Raw genomic sequence first — 24,531 nt, 5'->3', positions numbered from 1 at the left:
ATTTTGCATCCTGAAACAAAGGCTTCATGTCATACAACAGGGAAAATAGATGAAAACATTGCAGCCTTAAGTACACTGTTCATGTGATTTCTACTGCTGTATCCTTATGCATTTCTTGGCTTCCTGTCATTCGTATCTCAGTCACGTATTTCACTGACACTGAGTCTTACCTGTTGAGAAAGACTAGAGGCATCCTTAAGCCGTGAACTGGTTTAGAACTGATTTCATGTATAGTTGCCCTTCCTAATACAGCTGCAGTGACATTTTCCTCTTCATATAGGTGTCTGGTGGATACATACCTGTGAAGTGCAGCATGGAAAATATTCAGATGTGTGTTGCTTAAGAAAATCATCAATATTTAATTCCTACACAGTAACTCCTACACAGACACATTCAGTTAGCAGTGTCCAGAGACACAAAAGTTTTTTTTCTTTTGTTTGCCATGGGATTTGGTTTATAATTATCCTTATAATATAACTCATGCTGAAGGAATTGAATTGGTCTTTTCTCTGTTATTTTTAAATATTACATACAACTAATCAGCAATTAAACATTTTTTCTTTCTTTAACAGATTACAACAAAATCCTCTTTCTTCTGTCAGAACCAGAGCCAGGGCAACCAGGTTAGTCCGTCCCAGTAAATATTGTATAGCTTTATATATATGAAGCTATATATATATAGCGAAGTTTTTTTTTGGCTTTCTCATCACATTCTGGATTACAGATACTCAAACAATCCCACTGTTTTGAAAATCTTACTGCAGACATTTACATTTGGAAACAAAAATCTTTTCTGGCTACTATAAAGGTAGCTCAGAGAGTTAATATCTGAAGTAGAAAAAAAAAAAAAAAAACACAACAAAGGAGGTAGAAATAATTTGAATAGCTTAAGGGATGGCTAGGGATGAGGAAGCATGAAAAAAGGACTACAGGAATACATTTTTAGACAGAAAAGAGGCTGAAAATTACATAAAAGCCTCCTGCGTCTAGGGTTGAGCAGTTCCAAATGGAAGTAATCAGCAAAGAATTATGTCTACTTTTTTACAGATAATCCCAATGCCATTTTGTCCCCAATTAGTGCTAGCTGCATCTCAGGAAGTTTATTCCTAACAAACACTTGGAAATGTAATGCCTCACAGAAACCTAACCTGAAGGAAAATGCTCAGTTCCTTCCCTTCCCTAGAACAGTCTCTAGAAAACCAGGTGCTGGAGGAGCTGTAGGCAGGAATGACTCTACAAGAAGCTGTCTTCTGTCTTGCTTCCTTCCCATCCCATTATTCTCAGAAGAGCTGTTTGCACAAATCCCTTGTAACCCATATCAGTCATGACAGCTTATTTCTGTGGTAGGGGGGCAAAAGCAAGTTCCCAATTCTGGTAGACCTGGGTCTGGAAGGGGATACCTGTGTACAGCCTCGCAGGAGATAACAGAGTCTGATGGCTATCCTCATAGAAGTAGCCTGTTTGTTACTGTGGTGTAAAGTCCACTGGCAGTTATCCTGGATGCATTGCCTAGGACAACTTGCAATTATTAATATGACTCCCTCATGTCATGGGGCAGTGAAGAATCTGGAAGGAATCTTAGCAGGCAGACCATTTCCCACCTCCCACCTCCACTAGAGGTACTCACCAACATCTGGTGACTGGACAGTCCTTTTCCCAAAACAGGAGAGCAGGTCCCGCTGTTCTGCATAGAAGATAATTATGGCTGTGGCACAACTAACCCTTCAGCGAGGTGTTTAAAGTCTTCCTTTCAGCCTCAGTGTCCATAGAAGAGCTGGTGTCAACTCCATAGCAGTGACATGAATTTCATAGATGTAAGTTTTTGCCCACGGGTATCCGGAGTTGATTGGTCCCACCTCTCAGACTCCTGTTTTGAGATGCTCTCCCTACAAAGGAAGCTGGCATGAGTAATTTGGAGCAGACACCTGACTTTCAGACAGCTTCATTTGAATCAAAAGAATCCTCACCTGAGGAGCTCTATAGCCAGGTAGCATTCAAAGAACATCACTATCTATCTTTTATTCATGGAATAGGTAGAACACTGACTTTCATCTAAAACGACTACCTCAATGCTTTGCCATGGCGTTGTCACAGAATAATGTTATATCCCTATTCCCTACTGGTAATTAATACCATAGTATCTTATGGATTGTCTCTACAGCTGCAAAGATATTTAATAAACAAACAAGCAAAAACAACAACAAAAACATGACTCAGGATCCTCAGGTCCAGCTCTGAGTTACATTTGAGCCACTTCAGGCAAATAAAGCATGAATAGCTTGTGGCTTAAAATGGTTTGAAAGGGAAAATTGGCTTCTGTAATTATCTTCACAAGGAGCACAGTTTCCAGAAACCTCCCAGATTTATGAAGGATTATTTCAAAGAGTTTTACCAGAACTTATCACAACACCATAGCAGCTGGAAATATAAACGAATAAAAAATAACTTGTGAACATCGTTGCAGTGCATAGCAGTGTCTGAGATGTCAACTCTTGCTAACGGGTGATGGAGATCAGTAACTGAAATATTTATATCTAGATGTGGACCTTTCCTGGCCTGGAAGCAGAAAGGCATACTTGTCTTATTTGTGATTTCTCCACAGCGGGGCCTTGTAGGCATTTCCTTGCTAACCTGCAAGTGTTGGAGATGACCCTGCTTAATCCCTGTTTTGTTGATGTTGTGATCCCTCTCTGTCACATCACCCTTGCCCTTTGTTCAACAACCCTGTCTGTCACTGGCTTCTGCCACTGGATAATTGCATGTCTTCAGCTGGACACAACTGGAGGCGACTGCGGGCCACAAGGTCTTCTAACTTCTCTCAAATCTTACTTGCACATAGAAAATAATTCAGAGAAGTATTCATTTTTCTTGAAGCCTGCTGCCCCATGCTGGACAAAATATTGCGGCTGTAGCCTTTTCCACTCTCCCAGACTGTACTTTCCGTATTCCTACTAACACATCCCACGAGAGGTTCAGCAGCATCCTGCTGCATTTTCTTTTTGTGAGCTAATGTCAACCTCCGAACCTCTAACACTCTTATAGCCAGCTGGCTACCTTTTTTTTTTTTTTTTTTTTGTAATGGAGCATTTGTTTTTTCCCCTCAAAACATATCACTTGCCTCTGTGGCATTTCATCTTGTTGACCTCAGGCCATCTTTCCAATTTGTCAAGATAATTTTGAATTCTGATCCAGCCCTCCTGAGTGCCCCTTCCAGTTCAGTGTCACCTGCAAATGCTGTAAGTGCACTTTCCTCTCCATCTTCCTGATCATTAATGAAACAATTGAATAACATAAGGCTCAGGTCAGACCCCCATGGGAACCAATTTGCATCTCTTTCCACAAATGACAGTGAATCATCAATAACTATTCTGACTGTCTTCCGAAAAACAAACAGACCGTCCCCAGCCAGCTGTCTGTTTCCCTTAAGACAGTTCATCAGAGGGAGAGGTTCATTGTTTGTTAACAAGGAAGGTATGTGCAAGCATACTGAAACTGGTAGGTATTGCTTCCAGTGGCTGCCCTTATATGCTAGGCCAACTTCCCTGCCCTTGACAAATGCCTACAACCCGTGCTTGTCTCCTTTTCGTCCATTTAGTCCCAGATCCTGTTGTTCCTGGGAATGACATTGTGGTGATTATATCACAGCTCTCTAGGGTCTCTTTTCCCCCTATATGAATGTGGTTAATGTTGTGTTTCATTTTTCTGGAACTTCTCTCTCCCTCTAGTAGTTTTCGGAAAAGGTAATCTTTGCCTGGTTCCTTGAGCATTCAAGGGTGAATTTCTTCAGACTTGGCCAGCTTTCCCAGTATTTTCATCCTGTTCTTTTCCTTAGTCTGTCCCATTTTTCTTGCTTTGTTATTGTTTGGTCACACTGGTTTGCAAACAGTAGAGCAAAGAAAATGTACAATGTTGTATTAACCGTCATACACTCTCTTTCCCCATGAAGTAACAGACCTATAATTTACTTTGAATTGTTTTGTTGTACCTTAAGAACCTCTTGCTTTTTCAGGTGTCACATACCTATTCCTCCCTTTTTATATTCTGGTATGGCAGATTTTGAGTATCCATGATAACAACTGGAGTGTGTCTGCACTTTTCTCCACAGCTGTGAGGATTTTCTTCTATGTAAAGGAAATTCTATGAAAACCATGCTACTCCTGAAGATGGGATACCAATAAAATTGCAGATGTGATGTGATACAATGCAAAACTGTGAGAAAATGGTTAGTAAATGCTACGTATTTTTGGTAGGGTTGTAAAGGAATGTCATAATAGGACAGATTTCTGAAGGGTGAAACTAGAATATCCCTTCACCATTTTGCATTCACTTCATAGCTCGCTTCACTTCACTGCATTACTTTCCCTGATAAGGATGTGGACTAGCATAATTGGGGAGTATGGAAAATAAATCAAGAGGACTTGGAGAATTTGGAGAAGATGCTTTTCTGATGTTCCTCTTCCAGCATCTTGTTTCTAGGCTACAAATTGAAGTCCAGCCAATTCACTAGGGATAATCACATCTTACTGCTCTCTAAAGACATCTTAAATGGCTTGATGGCATAGACATTTTATGTGTCTCTCTGTATGGTGATGTTAGAGGCTAACACCTATTGCAAACTGAAACTTCAAGCATGAGTTTTTAAGCAGAGTAATCTGAAACTTGAGGCAATTTAGGTTGCCATTTAAACCTTCGTGTCTCCTTTCTTAGAAGTTCCCCTCCAGTGGAATAAGCAGCTTGCAGTTCTGGGTACCCCTTCTATCTCCTCCAGCACTTCTCACCCTGACAGCTGGTGCATCTGCCTTCAGCAAGTTCCACACTATTTGTTTTGGTCCAGAGGGGCTAAAGAAGAATCATAGCCTGTAACTCCTAGCTGTTCCTGCTTGGTGGCTGGGCACCTTTTTACCCCTTCTGTAAGAGAAATAGGCAGCCTGTGTGATTCTCTGTCCTGACTTTGTCTTTGGGCAGTAGTTACTGCTCTCCTGCAATCATTTAGAGCAAGACCAAAGACAGAGTGAAGAGTAAAACTTCTTTTTTTTTTGCCTTTTGCCAGCAGTACTCTTCTCTTCCTCCAGTCTACAGCCTGTCAGGGTTTGTGTTCATCCTTTTCTCCTCTTTTCTTTTTTCTGTTTCTCCTTCTCTTCCATTATGCTCATAGTAGCCATCAAGGCTTTATGCAGAGGAACTGCAGTACCACTAAATCCAAAGCAATCAGATGGAAAAGTACCAAAGAGGAAAAACTACAATATCATAACATAAACAAAAAGAAATTATTCTGGAAATGTTCTCTTTTCATTGTGTTGTTTATTCTTATAGTCCATGAATACAATTTTCATTCCCCAAGGACAAATCACCAAGTATACTTCAACAGTAAAAGAATAAATTTTCAAATCAAGCATATTTCAGAATTAAAAAGTGCCCTGTCTTGTAGGTTAGGTACATGTGGCACTCTCAGAATCTCTTTAGCATCATACTAGAAGTGAGATGTTGTTATTAGAACAATAAGTCCTATTGGAAGAGGAGTATGGTTTTCAAGAGAAAATAAAACAAAACAATATCGCCCTCAGGAAATTGGGCTTACCTAAAGTATGTTGTTTATAAAAAAAAAAAATAAGGGAAAGCTGGAATCACTGTCCCTTGGGGTATTTAAGGAAAGTTTGGATTTGTTGCTTACACACAAGTTTTAGTGGGCGATATTGGTGGTAGGGGGATGGTTGGACCAGATGATCTTGGAGATCTCATCCAACCTTAATGACTCTAAGACTTGATTCTAATGATTCTAAGACTTGAAACGTTATTTTTAGCCTTTTTTTTTTTTTTTTAGAAGATTTACTTTAATTCTAAAAGTTTTTTTTTTTTTTTTTTTAAACAAACAAACAACAGCAACAACAACAACAAAACATGAAAGCTGTTTATTTCTTTGTCAGGCTCCCCACACACCAAAAATGCAGCTAAAAATTGCCAGCCATTTTTCAACTTCAATAGTAGAAAAACGAAGGGGAATGGAATAGTCCTGCAATTCCGCCCTATCTGCCTCTGCAACTGAACTAATGAGAAGGGAGTCTTGCACATCTCTGTCTGTGTGCATGAAATAAACATAAGGAGAAATCCAGCATGTCCTTCTTGTTAACACTTTATCTTTCACACCAAACAGGTTACCTCTTTGTATGCAGTTGGGTACAGAGTTCAGATTATGCTAGGCAATTTATGTGTAGCATGAGGAAGGCACTCCAGAGCACTGATGTGGTTAGGAAGTGATACAAATGGGTGGTGAGTAGAGAATATGGTTCTGCAGATGTCTCTTAGGAAAGATGATGAAGTGGCAGGACTCTGGAGACAGCTGTGGCTTGTGATGAAGGAAATCACAGTGATAAAATGCTGGGAAAGTGCTTGAAATACCAAGTTCTGAAGGGGGCAGGGCTAGAAGAACCAGCATTTCCTAGGGAATGTATTGACCTAGTCATGAAAACTTCATTAATTTTACAGCTGTTTATTTATTAGCCCTAATGAAATGCATCCATAAATAAGTAAAATTAAAAGGGAGTTTGGGAATGTCCTTAGGAAGATATTAACAAGAAGGTAATTAAACTACCTCTAACTCAATGCTGTGCTTCAGCTAACAGAAAAGAGAAAAAAAAAAGAAGAAAAAAAAAAAAAGCTTCACATCCTTGGTCTGAATTGGGATGAAATGTATGCATTTTCAAGATGGAAGAATTTGAAAACTTCAGACATTTTAGGCATTCAGTTTTACAGCATCACTGTTTACATTTCCTAATGTAAAACTGATTTCAAATGAAAAATGGATTTCTTTTTGTGCTAAATATTTTGTTTTGACAACATCTGAAAAATTTTCTGCCTTTTCTTGTGAAAGAAATGTTATTGGAAATTCTTGACCACACGTAGTTAAAAAAATAGTGAGACGACTTTCTTCTTCTCTTACATAACATCAAGTTAAAATATTATCCATGTATGTTGTCTTTGAACATTGTGTTCCTCCTGATGACATAGCATAAATCACCATAAATCCCCCATTTCTTGATGGTGCAATAACGGCAAAAATGAGAGGTCAGGCAGGCAGTGTGTCAGCATCATCATATCAGGACGTAGCAAAGAGGCCTCTTATCCAGACAGCAGGGTTGGTCCAAGAGAGTGAAGTGTTGACACGACTTTAATCAGAGATTGATGCATAACACTGATAGCATAAAGAGGCTGTTGTTATATATTGGATACACAGCTGAGTCTTGCTAACTGTTTGTGGTGAGAATTGATAAAAATTGTGTAAATTAACTTAGAATCATCAGTTTAATCTTAAATACTAATGGCAAGAGTAGGAAATAACTGAACACAGCTCTACAATCTTATCACCCCTTATTTTTTGGAAGTCAATGAAATGAAAGGTTTGAAAATGATCTTGGAGCAGGCTGACCCCTATGTAAAGTGTGCTGTGAATCACTGTGTCCAAGCTGATGTACCAGATGTAACGGAACAGCTGAAAAACTTTGCAAAAACCAACAAATTGGTTTCCTTTCTGTCACATCACTACTGTGTACTACTGTGTACTACTACTCCCATTCTCATATATGGGAGAAGGCAGGCTCTGGCCTTGGGATCATTTCCTTTATGAGACATTACGAGGGCCGGTTCTGCATTGTTTTATTGACATGGAGGTCTGGTGTGTTAATGGAGCTGCCTGCAAGCATCTCCTTTCCAACAGAATTTAAATATTATTAAAAGAAAAAATAAAATAATGAGTTGGTTTTTTGTTTATTTTTGTTTTGCTTATTTTTTAAAATTTTAAAATAATTCTTTATTGAAATTACTATCTGTATCTTTTTTTCTTTTTTTTTTTTTCTTCTGTCAGTTTTCAATGGGGAATTTCATTTTGCTGCAGCTTCTAAGAAAAAGAAATTTCTGGCTGGCAAGTTTCCTCACTAAAGAAGGCAGAGAAAAACCTCAGATGGAATGAAACATTTACCAAAATAAAGCTGAAATATTTACCAAAAGAACAACACTGTTGCTGTTACTGAAATAATGCAACAGGCACATTCCCTTTCCCTATTCTTTCATCTCGTCAGAAAACTCAGAAGGGAATGAGAAGTATTGTGAGAGAATTCTCACTGCCTCTGAAAAGCTTCTTTCTACTTACTCCAAAATCCAGAAGATGCTTTCTTTCTAAAGTCAACATTGCAAATGAGTTCAGAGCATTCCAAAGATACTGTTATTTCTGGGATAAATCTCACAAAGTGAAAGGACCTACGCTGGGATTTAGTCTGTTGTGCTAAAACAAATTAACTGTGGCGATAAGACAGCAAATAATTCATGTGCTCACCAGTTCTGTATAAGGTTTTTGGGAATAGTGCGGGCCCTGGTTTGTTTTGGCAGAAGTAATGGGTTCTGAGGAGGAGATTTGTCATGGTTTAACCCAGCAGGCAGCAAAGCACCGCACAGCTGTGCACTCACTCCCCCTGCAATGCACACACCCCACCCTGCCACAGCAGGATGGGGGAGAGAACTGAAAAAAAAAGGGGTAAAAACTCATGGGTTGAGATAAAGATAGTTTAATTTGGCAGAAAAGGAAGGGAAAAATAATGACAGTAATAATAGTGATGATAAAAGAATATTCTAAGCAAGTGTATGCAATTGCTGACTGATGCCCAGACAGATCCTGAGCAGTGCCCCAGCCTTGCACCACCCGGCCAAGCCCGCACTTTATTGCTGAGCTTGACACAACAGGACATGGGACATCCCTCTGGCCAGCCTGTGCCAGCTGTCCTGGTTCTGTCCCTCCCAGCTCCTGGTGCACCCCCAGACTCATCGCTGGCAGGGCAACACCAGGAGATGAACAGTCCTTGGCTCTGTGCCAATACTGCTCTGCAACAACTAAAAGACATATAAACACAAACACAAATATAATTCCCTTATTCTATGGGCCATCCCTCTAAAAAGTCCACTGCGTTTGTTTAGTCCATGACTTCAGGCTCTATCTGTCAGAGCAGTCGTTCAGGGCAGGAGAGGTAGTGTGTGGTGCATGCTGAAGCCGGTTCTCGTCCCATCACAGACACACTTTACTCGCTTCCACCAAATTTTCTGCAGCATTAATCTGGGTGGGTCTTAATGCGCTACCATCGATATGGCACGTAACAACTACAGTAGTGATGATGTGTAGTATCATATAGCAATTAACATCGTACAATTCAAATCCTTGGCTATTCACACCCAACATCAAGTCCCCTTGGGAAGTCCCCATAGGACTTCTCAGTTCTTCTGCACTCAACAACAAGTGCACCCAAGTCTGTGAGCAAAAGCAATTCCATAGATGGGTTTGCTTTTCCTTGATGCAGGAATAGCCCAGACTGTCTTTCCCAGCATGTTTTTATGTGTAGTTTAGGAACTCTATCCCCTTCTACATTATGTAAAAGTTTTGACTGGGCCAGCTCACTTGGCCGATCCCCTAGATCCAAAGACAACAACATCCAGCTTTAGAAAAGAAGGCTACATCTGCAAATGCCACAGGAGAGTTCAGGAAATGATTTCTTGGTGCCTACAGCTCTTCGTGTAGTTCTCTGACTTGTCCCCAGAAGCTGGCTGAAGGAAACCTGAAAGTCATTTGGGTCAATACCCAATTACCACAAGGCGACTTCTCTTGTCCCCCATTTCAGTCTCTACTTGGGACAGCACAAGCAGTTGTATGGCGCTTCTCTGTCTGGAGAGAACACTCCAAGGCTTTGCTTCTTTTGCTTGGTATTATACACAGGATATGCCTTGGGACTGGAGGCTGGCAGACAGCCAATGCAGAAGCCTTGATGTTTTGGGCCTGCCATGCAGGAATCAGTGAATAATTACCCGTTGTTGCTTCTTGCCTGTATGAAAACTAACTCCCAGGGTGCAAAAAGGACTCAACAGCTCAACCTTCTTCACCGCTGGAAATGGGAAATGAAAGTAAGGCTACCCAGGTGTTTTTTCTCCAAGCCACTTCTTGCTCCCAGCTCTGCTTTAAGCAGATGCCTCTGCAGCCAGGAAGCCTGAAGTGAAGCAGTGGGAGACTTGGCATGACTTTGAACTGGGAAGCAGACATCCCACTTGGCCTGCAGTGCCCCTCTCAGGCAATGCAGGATCCCCGAGATGGTTTATTATGCTGCGCAGCTGAGATTTACAAGGATGAATATCTGATGGAGTCTTTTTGTGTGAACTAATGTGATTAATTCATTTGGTTTGCAACTAAGCCTGGCACGGGCCCTCTGGGACAGACATCTTAGAGAGCTCTTCCCTGTGAAATTCTGCAATGGTGAGTCACTGGGGAACCCAGCAAGAACTGATGCAGACAGCAGTTTCTTATATGCAGCCGTGTTTCCAGAATATTTTTGTTTAACTTTACTTTGATGTAGCAGGTTGCTTCTTTCTGTCGATTAATTTTTAGAAGAACTATACGGAGGGCTTAACCTGGAGAGCGCTTTTGGAAGCCTCATATCTGAGCAGTTCCACCTTGATCTAAGAACTGGAAGAAAATAGATGGGTTTGAAGGAAGAAGTACCTATGTAGATTACTGTCATAACCTCAGTGGATGGTGGGCAGACTGACACCTGTACACATCCCTGGAAACTAGTGTCTCAGCAAACAAGGAACTAGTAGGCTTCCTAAGCTGAAGTGGAGATGATTAAGACCCTAAAGCCTGTCAGAGCACAGCCTGCAGAACCCCAAGATGTCTGACACTGTGCCTGCACCATGCTGTCAGCCCACTGCTGGTGGCAGCCACATGTCTGTACTCAAAACGTTTTGCTAGTACTTCTGTTGTGGGACTGTGCTCACAAATAAATCACAGCTGCAATACCCAACTCACTTTGCATGAGCTTAAACCAATTTCAGACCCAGGTCAGTGAGATTTTGCTCTCAATGGGAAACTTCACTTAGCCTAGCAGGGTGGGCACATCTGCAAAGCCCCCCTCAAGTTCTGCTTTTGAGCAGACAAATCCACAGATGTCTTATGCCATTTTTGTTATTCAAATTGTATCAAAAAAATCTGTTTTCCTTAATTTATCGAGAACTCCATGTTTCCTGAGACCAAAGCAGATAACGGGTGGTTGCTCAGGGAAGGGACTTGCCTTATGCCACATCTTTACTTGTCTGTACTGAAACACGAGAGCAATACACTTCAGTGCTTCTGCTGGATCTGTCTTGTACATGTAATGCTGTAAGGGTCGAAGGATTAATTATATACTGTACAAGATGAACTAAGCAATGGATTTCCCATGAGTGTTTCCTAAGTACCCATTATTATAAAAGCTGGGTATTTTAAAATTATTTTTGCAATTTGATTTCCTGTACAGTTATTAATCTTTTTGCTCTGTACCATTATTAAAATAACTTGTAAAAACTGCACCCTTGCATCCAGCTTTTATTGTGATGTTGTTCATCCTTGTTAGTCAAAAAAGAGCAAATTAATGAATGGGTACACAGGATATTAGCAAAATTCCTTAGCCCTGGGACCTGCATCAGAGAGCTCTGCATGAGAAGAAAGAAACTTCTGTTAGTAGCCTGTGCTAAACAAAGATTAATGAAATTGTTCTCCCTAGTTGTTAGCTGGGAAGGTCCACGCTCTGGCCCACTGCATAATTCAGTATATGCCATTTGAGCAAACTGACAGGGAAAAAATGTAAAACTCGAAGCAAAAGAGGTATCTATACCAACTATTGCATTGAAAAGACAGAGCTGGTCCAACCCTGGTGCCTCACCCAGTCTCTAAAACTACAGTTGTGGTTTCAGCAATGGTAACAGCCCTGAAGAGTAAAAGGCAGGCTGAGAAGTTTTGGAGAAGCTGAGCCTTCCCTCTCCATACTTTGTAAGCCCCAGAAGTCCAACCTGTAATCTGTGCACACAGCAGTTTTCCCTGGTTTTTACTCCTGAAGTTTTGCTCTCACCTACATTTTGTTATTCCCTGTGCTGTGTGACCTCAGCCACCCTGCACACTCTGAACAGACCTTGCAGTTCTTCATTAAATCTGTGGCACCTGACCTTGACTTCCTGCCTCCTAAGAAAATTCCTCATGATTTTCTCCTACCGTTACCATCATCCTGTTCTTGCTCACTTGTCTACTGCTGATCTTGCAGGCTGTTTCCTTTTCCCTAGCATTTTAGTGCACCTTTTGCAACCTTTATTCCAACAGGAATTTTCTTTCCATTTCTCTTCCCTTCTTTCTTTCCATTCAATAGGTTCACTTAAAATAAAGCAGATTTTTGTTTTGATTTGTTTTGCTTTCATGACATAATGATTTATCATTGCCAGTGACTCAACACAAAACTTCTCTAAATCTCCCAAACTTTTCCAAACACAGTTTACATAAAGACTGTGATATGCTGCATATGCAGGTTCCCTTCCTGGTGTTCCAAGACGGCTTGTCCTGATTATTTGAAGTTTCTCATCTGGGGACACCTGACTGCAGGGTCTTTATCTTGTAGAACAACACAAAGCCCTTGCTCTCATCTTAGTTTCACTTCCAAGTATGTTATTATAAATCAGGAGAGTCTTGCAGATGCCTAGAAGGATCAATATCAACTAATATCAATATCAGAATTCATCGGACAAATTGTTTGTGAAAGCTCTTGTTTTGCATGAATGTGGCAAAACAAACTCACCTGCATCTTTGCAATATCCAAAGGGCCATACCCTGATACAGAAGCAGATGGTGTGCTTCACCTCAGACAGTAGCAATCTTACCTGAAAGTTTGTGTTTTGTCTTACCTGGCAGGAGGAAGAGAGACCATTCAGAGGCAACATAGAAATGCGTGGTCATCATCACTTTGTCTGTGCCAAAGGCAGGTTCTGTCACATCCAATACTCACAGAGGCTTTATGCTTTGTAGAAGCTATTCTTAGCTTCTTGGGAAGATCACACTGTCTGTGACTAAAACTTTCCCACCAAAAAAAATGTTTTGCTTCATTAGAATCTGCTCCTCAGAAGTCGTCCTGGTCTGCTTGAACACAAATGTCAAGGCTAAAAAAGATTGTCAGGTTCAATGTGAAGATGTGGGTTCAGACCAGACCTTACTGTTTGATTTCTTATTTGATCATAGTAGGTTAGAAAGCCTAAAAATCCAGAAGAACTGAAGAATATGTTCTGACTCAAATGTGACCAATAATTTTGTGGTCCCTGGCATCTAGAAACCCTACAGTTCTTGAACAGGAGCCAGACCCAGTCTCCCTGTTCAGCTTTTCCACATTCATTTGCATGCAAGGCTGTCTAGCCTTGCTTGAGAACTTCTTTTTAGTCTATCTATCTATCTTGTGCATTTGACAAGAGTTCCTGGCTTGATTGTCTGTTTTGCTACTCAGTGAGGCCCAGAGAGGAGTTCAACACCACCAGCTGATCTTTTCACTATGACCCTTCTGAAAGATAACAAGAGATAGCCTCAAGGAAGAAAAAGAAGAAAGCTCAAACAATTAGGCAGCATGCAATGAGCCAGAGCCCTACTTTTATCACAGAGAAAACATGTTTATTTTATACCTGTGCTTTGTGAGGGGCAACAGAGATCAAGAAAAAGCAGAAGACGTGTGAAAAAGCCAAAGGAATGGGAAACAACACAAAATGAACCCGTATGATTAAAGCTGGTAGTTGTTTGTAACCTCCTGCTTAATACACCCCTTCTTTGGGTTCCAGGAGTTCCTTATGTTGCTTGAACGCAGTCCTGTTAATGCAGCTGGTGCTCCAAGGCTCTGGGAAGAGTATCAGCTGTGAGGGTACCAGGCAAAATGACCATCACAGCACATTGAAGACAGCAGGAATCGGCTCCCCTGGTTGGTACTGATGCACAGATGGAGGAATAGCGAATGCCCACGTCGGGAGGACTCCTGAGCTGCGCCAAGGGGAGCTGCAAGGGGTGGAGGAATAGCAGGGGAGGAAGAAGGTGGGAAAGAGATAAGCTGTCTGATGCAGAAATCTGACATATAACCCTTGAGTCAGTCGATCCACCTGAAATAATTCCTGGGCTTTCTGAAGGCAGACCTCGCTGTGTCTGGAGCCACATGGGTGAGGAGCAGTGCTGAACTCAGTGCCCCGTATCACACAGCTGAAATGTAACAGAGGATTAGCTAGTGTTTCGTTGGAGATATGGGGGATAATTAATCTTCAAACTCTCAGCCTGGTGTGACTGTGCTGGCAGACTATGACGTAAGCCAAGAAAAGCAAAATCCTGCTCTGTTTTCTTGCTAATGAGCAAAGACATTTTCACCCTAACACTTCAGCTAACTTCTCACAGGCTATGATTTTTTTATTTTTTTTTCCTGTGGATGTTTTTAAACAACACAGGCTTACTAAAACACAAAGCTTAGCACAGGAATGTTTCTTGGTGCCAGATTTTAATTGGTCAACCCTTGGAAACCAATTAACTGATTTTTCTTGAAACTTCTCAGATGACTCAAATTCTATTCACAGACAGAGGGCTGAAAATATAGCTTTTTTTTTTTTTTTTTTAATCCTTATGATAAAAACACTGAAATTCCTTTCCTGAGGCGCAGAAGTGAATATAGCTTTAACCATGACAGTACAATAGTAGAACCATTGCTAACAGCACATCACAATGAGCAGAAAACTTTTGAATGTTGGTCTTGTTAATTTCTAAGCTTAAAACTTCCTGAGGGTAAGAAACGTAACACCTACGCCTAGGTTTCAGTGTCGTTGGTTTAATTTACAAAATATGGAATGCTTCACGAATTTGTGTGTCACTCTTGCGCAGGAGCCATGCTAATCTTCCCTGTACCATTCCAATTTTAGTGTAACTATGCCTTATGAAAATTTCAGCTATAACTTTGAGTGTAGCTGGGCACTGCAAATGACCATAGATAGCATTTGGTGAGCAGTGGAGTATTTGGCCTAGGTGTTTCTGCCACTGTAAAATCTCTCTGTGAAAACACACAAACAAACAAAAAACAAAACCATCAGATTCAGCCATCCTTTCCAATCCATTTGCAAGGTGATCCATTGCCCATAGTATTGAAAAGACCTAAGAAGGGAAAGAATTGAGGAATTCTACAATCAAATTTTTAACTGAGAAAGAAAACCACACATGATGTCAGATCAGAAGGACTATGATGGACAGATAGTTTATTTTGCAAGGTGATTTTGTCAAAGCTGAATTTTATTCTCTCTTGAAAAACTTAATGGTCCTTTTAATACTTCAGGTCTTCAAGGAAAATGCACTTATTGTTTTATAAATGCATTACTCAGTGTTTCACCTTACCTACAAGGGCCATGGATAAAGAAAGCACTAATGTGAAATGGTAACTTCATGTTGCTATTTATAAAAATGCCTACAGGCAATAAAACCCATTCAGAATGGCTTTTCTAGGCTTCGGTTTTCAAAGCTAGCTAAAAAAAATGCTGAAACTTTTTTCCTGTTTACACGGCATGAAAAATCTCTTAAGCTTCATTCAAACTCTCAGTGCTGTCACTCAGAGAGAAGGTGTGATGCAAAGCTGAACATTACTGTAAGGTGGAGGTGGACTGTCACTCTTCCTCGCCACACCTGTAAGTAGGAAGTAGGTCTGAGACCAAGACCTTAGAAAGCAAAGAGCTCTGTCCATTGTCCATAACACTTTTGTAGATGCGGAGGGGTTTGGAGTCCATCCATGAAGACAGGCTCTTCTTGGGTGCTCTTTTAGCTTATGTAAAACTGTAAGGAGAGGGATGGGAGAGGCAGGACAGATGTCCAAGAGTAAGATTTCATCAACTAATGAACCTAGCAAGGAGCTTCTAAATTCAGTTCTTTTTGTCTCAGTCCCAAAGTACAGAACATGTTTCAGCTCTGTTTTTTTCTAAGCATAGGGTTTTTAAACAAGAGCAGGTCATGCATGCGTCTTCTGAGCATAGGTTCCTTGTCAGTGCTAATCAAAGCCTTCATAATACTTTTTTGAAATAATGACCTTTGTCAGACAATGAAAATATCCTTCCCTCTGATGATGCTAAGACACTTTAAGTTGCTTTTTGCCTTTAACATTTGCCCTTCCTATAGCTCTGGCATAAGTTTGATGTGGCACACACTGCAGAGAATCATGTTGGTCTGCATCTTTCTCCTGGGGAAATTCTGTCTCTGCTGTGCCTTCTGCAGCCAGCTTTCTCCTGGCAGATCTGTTCAGATGATTGATTGAGCATGACTCATTCTAAAAATACATTGTTTTTAAAATCTTCTTGCAAATTCAAGATGATTTAATAACACAAATATATCACTGTGGCAAATATAATTAAAAAAAAAAAAAAAAAGGAAAAAAGATTAAGCCAATGTCTTTACTAAATGATATGAAGTGACTTTCAACCATTATGCAATTAAATGATGTCAACATTTGCTAACCATTTTCCTGAGAGGAACAATTAGAATAAAAGCTTCTCCAAAGATAACTCAGAACCTGCAGAAAATGTTCTCGTCTATGCCAAAACAAAATCCTTTAAGTTGCAATTTAAAGCTCTAGTTTTTAAAGTACTAAGAGACTGAGGCTGCATTTCTTATGCAGAAACCCACTTTTGTGTCTAAAAGGTAAATGCCCCTGTCTGAATTAGTTTTCACATGCTCAATCTGTAGTGATTCATTGCAGCCTTGAAAAGTTGTCTCAGATACGTGTGCTTGGGCACAATGCTGGCCTCACCTTGGTAGCACTCTGTGTTGCTTTGACTTCAAGAGCTCCTCCTTCTTTCTTCTGTCATGGAATGAAAACTGAGCACAGGCACTGGCTGGGGCAGAGCTGGCTTAGCCCTCACTGCCTAGCCCAGCATGAGGCAAAGTTAAATCCCCACCAGTTTAGGATTGGAGGAGGGGAAGGCCACCAAAACAAAACAACAACAACAAAAATAAAAAATAAAAATAAACTGCATTTTAGAAAGCTTTCAGGCTTAATCTTAACAGGAGGCAGGGCTGAAAAGGGACTCATCAAAGCCACATACTGGTCCATAAGTCAGTCCGGTGAGAGCTGCTGAGGCAGGCTATGGAGTGCCCAGGTGTCTGCTCTAAGTGCAAGGCCGAATAGCTTAGAGCAGTGCGGCCAATGGGCATGTCAGATTGGTATCCCAAGAGCATCCTTTGCCAAATTTCCTTTCTGAAGGAAGCTTTGCAAAATGATGAACAATTATAATGCTTTAACCGATTAGAAGCTTATAGCAAGCAATTACTAGTGGAAGATACTGTAATCTTTAGTATTCTTTACCTCCTTAAACTTATGCTTATTTTTATTTCAGGTAATGCTTGAAGATACGCATGGAAGAGTGCTCTTCTACCAAACTCCTCCATCAAATATGTTATGCAGTGAGAACAAAAACACCATGAGGTCAAGTGTAGAAAAGCTGTAGAAATGAACTTATCCAAGGATTACAAACTTTGGAGAGGGTTTCAGTTTCCTGTAATTTTACCTTAATACCATATGCATAAATTTGTAAATGATTTCACACTCCTGGAGTTAATAGCAAAAAAAAGAATTAAATAGAAATTGATTACTAAGAGGAAACATTTCAGTAAGCTATTTTCTATCTGTAAGCGTTCTTCACCCTCGTAAACTCAACAGCCTTTCCATTACTGCTTTCCCACTCCACCCTGTACTCCACAGCCTGTTAACTCGTGATCCTGTCTTTGCTGTGCAGCTCTTCAGCTGTGTAACTCTTTCAGCTTAGTCTGGTATTGTCACCAAATTTCAAGAGCACTATTATTTCTCTATACGCATCACATTTTAATGCATGACATGTAGTCAAAACTCATTACTGCCTAAGATTTAGCAATAATTTTTTCACTGATTCTGAATCTCTCCTTTTGAATACATATGTACATACTTAGTGCTATTGATTAAAGACCTAAATTTTCCTCTCTTTTTCTATTTTTACAAACTGCCTTACAATTTTTTTCTTTACAAATTCTGCATATAACATAAAGATGAGAGAATAGCATTTCTCTAGATCTGCAAGTATGCTCTTGAACATTTTACCAGCTCTAAAAGTTTGAAACCTTTTTTTTTTTTTTTGAATTTATAATTAATGCAAATTTCAGATACAAAGCAGAAATCTATAAACAGCCTCTTTCTGATAGTTCCTGCAGATGGAAAACTTCTTGGAGTCTCTGATGGCTGTTTTCTTCTTGCAAGAGGAATCTAATAATTAATCCATGCCATAGGATTTAAACCCCCAATTTCTATTGATTTTAGTTTATTTATCAAGTTTATCTCTATCATGGTAGCTTGCCTTTGCAACGTAAATATACATCTATGTGATGATTTATATTCTGGGAGCATCTCAAGATCTCAGGCACCTGAAGACTCAGTAGCAGCTGGCACTGTACAAAACATTGTTGTGAAATTCCTAGCCTCCATGTGGAAGGTAAAAAAAAAAAAAAAAAAAAGAAAAAGTCATAGAAAAGCTTCCTTAACACCTAGTCCAGTGACTCAATACACTTGCTTCTGTCCAAGCCAATGACACTCTAGCATCCTTCCTTTGGTATACAGTTTGACACCACTGGAATGAGCCAGTTGCCCATGACATGATGAAGAGCTTTGTTCCTCTTTCAATTCTGTGCTCACCCACTTCATTTTGGCCTCAACCAAACAGTATTCTGAGAGATGGGGAATTTTACTGTCAGATGACAGGCCAAATACTGGATCTTTGTCATATTCTAATCATACCTTTTGCCAGTAAGGTCACAAAGCTAAGAAAATGTTGGTGGAAAAATGAGCTCTCATCTCAGGTTTGCTACTCTGTAAGGACACATTTCCAAGCCAAGAACACAGTGCTTGCAATGTACCTTTATGTATTTTTTTTTTTGTAGGCTGGAATAGTGTGTCTAGCATCAGACTCTGTGTGTGCTTGCATGTATCTGAATGTTTTCAACTAGTTGCACATCCAACAACAGCCTTTTCTCCCAGAAACTCCATATGTCTTGTGGACTTGCTGGGCAATTTTAATAGGTCAAACTCACCCATAGCCCTTTCTGACAATTACTGTCATCTGCAGCTTTACGCTGGCCCGCCAGCATTCAGGCAGACAGTCATGTCCTCAGTAAGGGAGGGAGGTTTTAAAAGCAGTGTTTATTGCTGCGGGATTAGTTCCTCCACTGCTCCCATCAGCTGTAATTGTTAGTTTCATGCAGCCATTTGACAGTGACAAAGCCATGCTTGCCTATAGGTTTTCATCTACAAAGCTATGATTATGATTAAAAGCAGACCTGGTTTGTTGGCTTCTATTTTTTTCTTTTTCTTTCACTTTTGCCAAATCTGAGAAATAATTGCTGTGTTGTTTGTTGTTTTTTTTTTTTTTTTTTTTTTTTCCAGTTCTGATGAGCTGTAATGCCACACTTCAAAGTAATGCCTGCCTTGAATGTTGTGGCCCCACCGGACTCCTTTCTATGGTGATTGCTATTAAGATGTCAGTGCTTGGTAGTGGCTACAGCGTTAGAGAATTTGAGATAGCTCACTTATTCTTTTTTTTAAAACAGAGTGGAAATGGTTTGGCTATTGTGCATTACCCAGCACTCTAACTGTGAGCAAATATTGGCTTTTTACTGTGGGGCCCTTATGTCAGACCTAAGGCAGAGGTAAAAAAATAAAAAATAAATAAAATAAAAGAGGCTATTAGTTCAATTATTACAGTTTCTACATGTGATTTTATTAGAAAGCAGCCTGTGCTTTTAGTTAAGCCTGAATTTAAGACAAATCTGGGGACTAATTACAAAGTGAGTTGATGGCTCTGATCTCTGGAGAGACAGTAGGGAAAGCATTGCTAACTGGGGAGCTTGTCAATTCTGAGCTTTGGAGAATGTATTCAGTGAAAACATGCAGGACTCTGAGGGCAGAAGAAACCTGATTCTCTTGAATATCTTTATCCTCTGCTCTACCCCATCTCATATTCCCTTGGAAGACATTTTCTACTCCAAAGGAGAAATTTTGGTTTCTCTGCTTCCTTTATGCCAAAGAGGAACCACTCTGAATCTGGTGACTCAGAGACACATAGTAGTGTATTCTTTTTCCTAAAAAGACATTTCTGCAGCAACACTAACTACGGGAAGATTAGAAGCAGGGAGCAACTGGGGAAATCCTTCCTGGATAGAGGTATGTCTCAATGGCATGCCATGGCCACTCATCTTCTCCCTTAACCTTTCACACAAGCTTTCCCTATGGCACATTGATACGGCACAGCTGGAGTGTGTTCACTGGCAACATGTCCTTGGAAGGAGGTTTGTCCTTCGTAGTCAGATGGAAAAAGTTATGAGTAACTCAGTGCTGTCTCGTCCTCTACCTTCTTGTCCTGTCACACAGTTGTTTTTATCACTTTCTATCTATGTGCCTCCTGGCACAGGATGGCAGCAGGTCAGCCACATGCTTTGGTTGGATTACAGCTTCCATTTGCCACAACAGCATGACACACTGTGGTGGTCTTACCCTGCTGGGTGCTGAACTCCACCACAACTGTTCTCTCACTCCCCCTCCTTAAACAAAAAAGGGGGAGAAAATATGATGGAAAGGGCTCAAGGGTTGAGATAAGGACAAAGAGATCACCCAACAATTATTGCCACAGGCAAAACAGACTCAGCATAGGAGACGAATATAATTTAGTGACTATCATTGTCAGACTAGAACAGAGAACACCTGAATGGTGCAGGGGAATGGGGGATGCAGTCATTCCCTAACACTTCATCTCTGTTGCTCCTTCCCAGTCACTGAAACATCACTCCCTGGCTTGGCTCTGGCCAGCAGCAGGTCCTTTTTGGAGCCAGCTGGAGCTGGCTCTGCTCTGACATGAGGCAGCTTCTGGGCTCCGCCCATAGATACCACCTCTGAAGTCCCCCCTGTTACCAAAACCTTGCAAATAAACCCAGTACACACAGTCACGTGGCACCAATGGTCCTACTGGAATGAGTTTCTCCAAAAACACAGGGAGTCAGTGGAAGGTAGGAAGCCTCTGAGACACAGGCTGGTCCTCACACAAGTTCTTCTGTTCTGCTCATGCAGACACCAGTGTGATGACTACCACTTGCAAGGGAACTACTGTGCAAGCAGTTTGGAGTGAAGCACCCAGCAGAGACTGTCACTTCCAGAGAAGATACAGAGACATTTTCCAAAACTGTCTTACACACCAAGCTATTGTCAGACATAGATATTACATCCTGTATTACATTGTCATCTAACAGTAGCTCTAGGTCTTAGCTGTGCACCTGAGATAGCATAGCAAATGGTCAAATTGTACCAAACTGTGCTCCTGCAGAAACTGGGCAGGGCAGGCTGAGAGATGCAATTGGAAGGCATGATGAGAGAGTTTTCTTGCATGATCAACATTGCATGGCCTCCACTGATGCCAGAGTAGGGAGGGCCTTAAGGCAACATGTGGCATGTCTTAGTTAAACCCTACTAAAGGAATACTCACCTGAGTGGGTGGGAGAGTAACAGTCATGTTGAGATGATTCCCATTCACAAGACAGAAGTTCTTCTCAGAGGTTTTTTGAACTCAATGATGTGACCTTGTATGTAATGCATTTATTTATTTATTTATTTATTTATTTATTTATTTTGCGTAGGCAAAGCAAAATTCGAGGCATTGGAGGGTTTTGTCAGATCACTATCTCTTTGAACCCATTGGGAAATGGCGAGGAGAGATCATTCTTTGATGAATCAATTAAAATTAATTTTCCTGCAACCAAGCCAACTGTAGGCTCATTAATATGGGTAAATTTCTTGTTGGTCTGTCATTTTTCATTGCACTTTTATAACCCTGTCCCAACAGTACGAAAAGCTTAAGCATAATTAATTCTCCAGAATAAGAGACTTGTATTTTTTTCTTCCCTCCATAGCTGTTGGAGGTCTTCCTCAGAGAAGCACGAATAGAATTTCTTCATTGTCACCTGCCAAAGTCTATTGGTGACAGCAAGGCAGTCTGTGATAGCTGTAAGCCTAAGTCCCCACCAATTAATGAAGCAGAATGGTGTTAAATGCCTGCAGAGACTTAGGGTGGAGCAGAGCCAGACATTCTCTGCCAAACAACAACACACTGGGGACAAGCTGTTGTGCATTATCTCCAAATTCAAGCTGACAGATGTTGCTGTTACGTTACTTATCTGAACACTCTGTGGTGACTGCATTCAGAAATGCTATATGAGCCTGGGTGAGGCACTCACAATAGGGAAAGAACTGGAGCCAACCTGGCTAAGAAATAAGCATCTTAATCCTGCCACTCAGAAGAAGCAAGTGCTGGAGCCCAAGGCACAAGGAACGGCCTGGCAACAGGGTGGAAGCTCAGCACAAGTTCAGCTGTCTTTAGCTGCTAGCAAGAATTACAAATCTTCCTTCCTGGCCCATCGATACCCTAAAGTTGATGAAGGTCCCACATTCTCCCCAAACATGTAATCAAAGAGTCAGGATGCTGTTAACCAGACTATTAAAGGAGTTGTGGAAGGGATGTATGGGAGGGGGTATGGAAGCAAGAATCAAGGTTTGCAGGTTCTGCTTTCTGTCACTGACCTGTATTCCAGTAGCATCTGGGGAACCCGTGGGTAGTATAGTGTACAGTTGCTGGGGTGGTCTCTGGAAACGTGTGGATACCACCTTACAAATCTGCAAATGAAAGCCAAGCAGAGTCGCCTTCACTGCCTGTAATCCATTCCCCTCAGCTCCTCCTCTGCTCTGGGGAAGGACTTCTCAGCATGCCTGAGATGGCTGGGGTAAGGAACAAGGGAACAAAAAAGCTACTAATCATATGAACTGGCTCTGTGAGGGAAAGTCATTGCTTTACAACAGCAGAGAGGCAGGGAAGGGACGAACCCTGCAAGCAGTGTAGGGGCTTTCATGGAGGCATCACAGGAAAGATTTGTGGCAATGGAGCTATTTAATACAAGAATGGAGATGATCAAAAACATTTGCACCTGGAAATGTTTCATCCCCTGATGTTCCAAAAATGAGAGAGTTTTGAGAAGGCATGTGACTGGGCCTAGTGGGCCTGTGCTTTACAGAAGACCGCATGTTGCTTAGTCACCAGGCAGACCTGGGGCTGGGCCTCTGTGGTGGGCGGGGACAGCACATGGGTTTTCTGGCAGAGTTCACTTGTCAGAAGAAATAAACACATAATGCCTCAGAACTGGTTGGTAGTACCAGTATGTCCATAGCCAAGCGCTGAGTTTCGCAGGTTTACACAACACTTTAATTTGTCATTGCAGGTATCCAACTGCTCAGCAAACTGAGGCACAAGCAAGAGTGACTGTGCAGAGAGACTCAGAAGCCATAGAAGGGGATAATGCTGGGATGAGTATTTACCTCAGACTTGCCTCTGCAGTGCAGGAATCAGTTACCAGCACCTCATTTGAATCCCTTGGGCTTGCTGAGCAGTCATTCCTTGTCCCATCACATTCTTCCATAGCACTCTAAGTAATGTTCTTTCTCACACTTTTGCTTTATTTTAGTAACAAACTTTTGGTGCTGTCTTTGGATAGAATGAAGTCAGTAATTTACATGGTAAGAGAGATAGGGTTTAAGAAGCTTTTTACAGCCACTAGTAGACAGGTGTGTTTTAGCATAATAATTCACTTTGTCGGTGCAATGCTTTCTCCCTCCCTTCTGGTCTCTTGACCAGACAATAGTGTTTGTTAGGGCACAGAAGGTATGCTGGGAGGCAAGACCCAACGGACAGGGCTCTGCTTATCCCCTGACATCAGCTGGTGCCATATCTGAAACCCTGGTATGTTGTTCCCGTATCATATATGTCCAGTAGTTTACATCAAACCTGCAGCCCAGCTGGCTTCCATGGGGCCTTTGGTCGTAACTGGAAACTTCCATTCATTTAACTGAGAGTGACTACAGGTCGTCGTACACAATGAATTCTGCATTTGCATTGCTTGTCATGCTGACTGGTGCATTGGGTTTACATGGAAAGAGCATGGTAGCAGGGGATCTGCAAGTGTGGCTTCTGTGAGCAGAGCCCAGCAGCTGCCCTGTGTCAGAGCAGAGCCAGCTCCAGATGGCTCCAAAAGGGACCTGCTGCTGCCAGAGCTGAGCCAGGGAGTGATGCTGGGTGGGCCTCTGGGAGAGAAGATTTAAGAAACAGAAAAAATACTACTGTGCAATGGCAACTGGGAGAGAGGATTGTGAAAGTGTGAGGGAACAGCCCTACAGCCCCCAGGGGAGTGCCACAGGAGGTGCTGCAGGCAGGCAGGCAGCAGCAGTTCCCCTGCGGGCTGTGCAGGGAGAGGCCCCTGGTGGAGCAGGCTGTCCCCCTGCAGCCCATGGGTCCCCCATGGAGCAGATCTCCACGCTGCAGCCCCCCCGTGGGTGGAGGAGCCCCCGGTGGAGCAGGTGGATGTGGCCTGGAGGAGGCTGCGGCCCATGGAGAGCCCCCGCAGGAGCAGGCCCCGGGCCGGAGCTGCAGCCCGTGGAGAGGAGCCCACGTGGAGCAGGGGGTCTGGGGGGAGTTAAACATTCAGGAATAAGTGCAGGCAGAGGCTTTACAGGGTGGAACAGTCATCATTTTATTCCTGGCGTAATCGTGGCTTCCACCCCCAGCCCATCCCCAGGTGAGGCCCAGCCGCCTGCTCAGGCA

General features: G+C 41.7%; 1 non-coding gene across 1 annotated transcript; it reads right to left on the bottom strand.

The window, feature by feature from the left end:
• Positions 1-14,677: 14,677 nt before the first annotated feature.
• Positions 14,678-14,781, bottom strand: LOC137848707 (U6 spliceosomal RNA). The gene has a single exon (XR_011091482.1). It is a non-coding gene; the product is annotated as a U6 spliceosomal RNA (small nuclear RNA).
• Positions 14,782-24,531: the final 9,750 nt, after the last annotated feature.

This window comes from Anas acuta, chromosome Z (assembly GCF_963932015.1).
Source record: "Anas acuta chromosome Z, bAnaAcu1.1, whole genome shotgun sequence".
NCBI lineage: Eukaryota > Metazoa > Chordata > Aves > Anseriformes > Anatidae > Anas > Anas acuta.
Note: the sequence above shows the minus strand (reverse complement) of the source record. Positions and strands in the feature narration are given on the sequence as shown.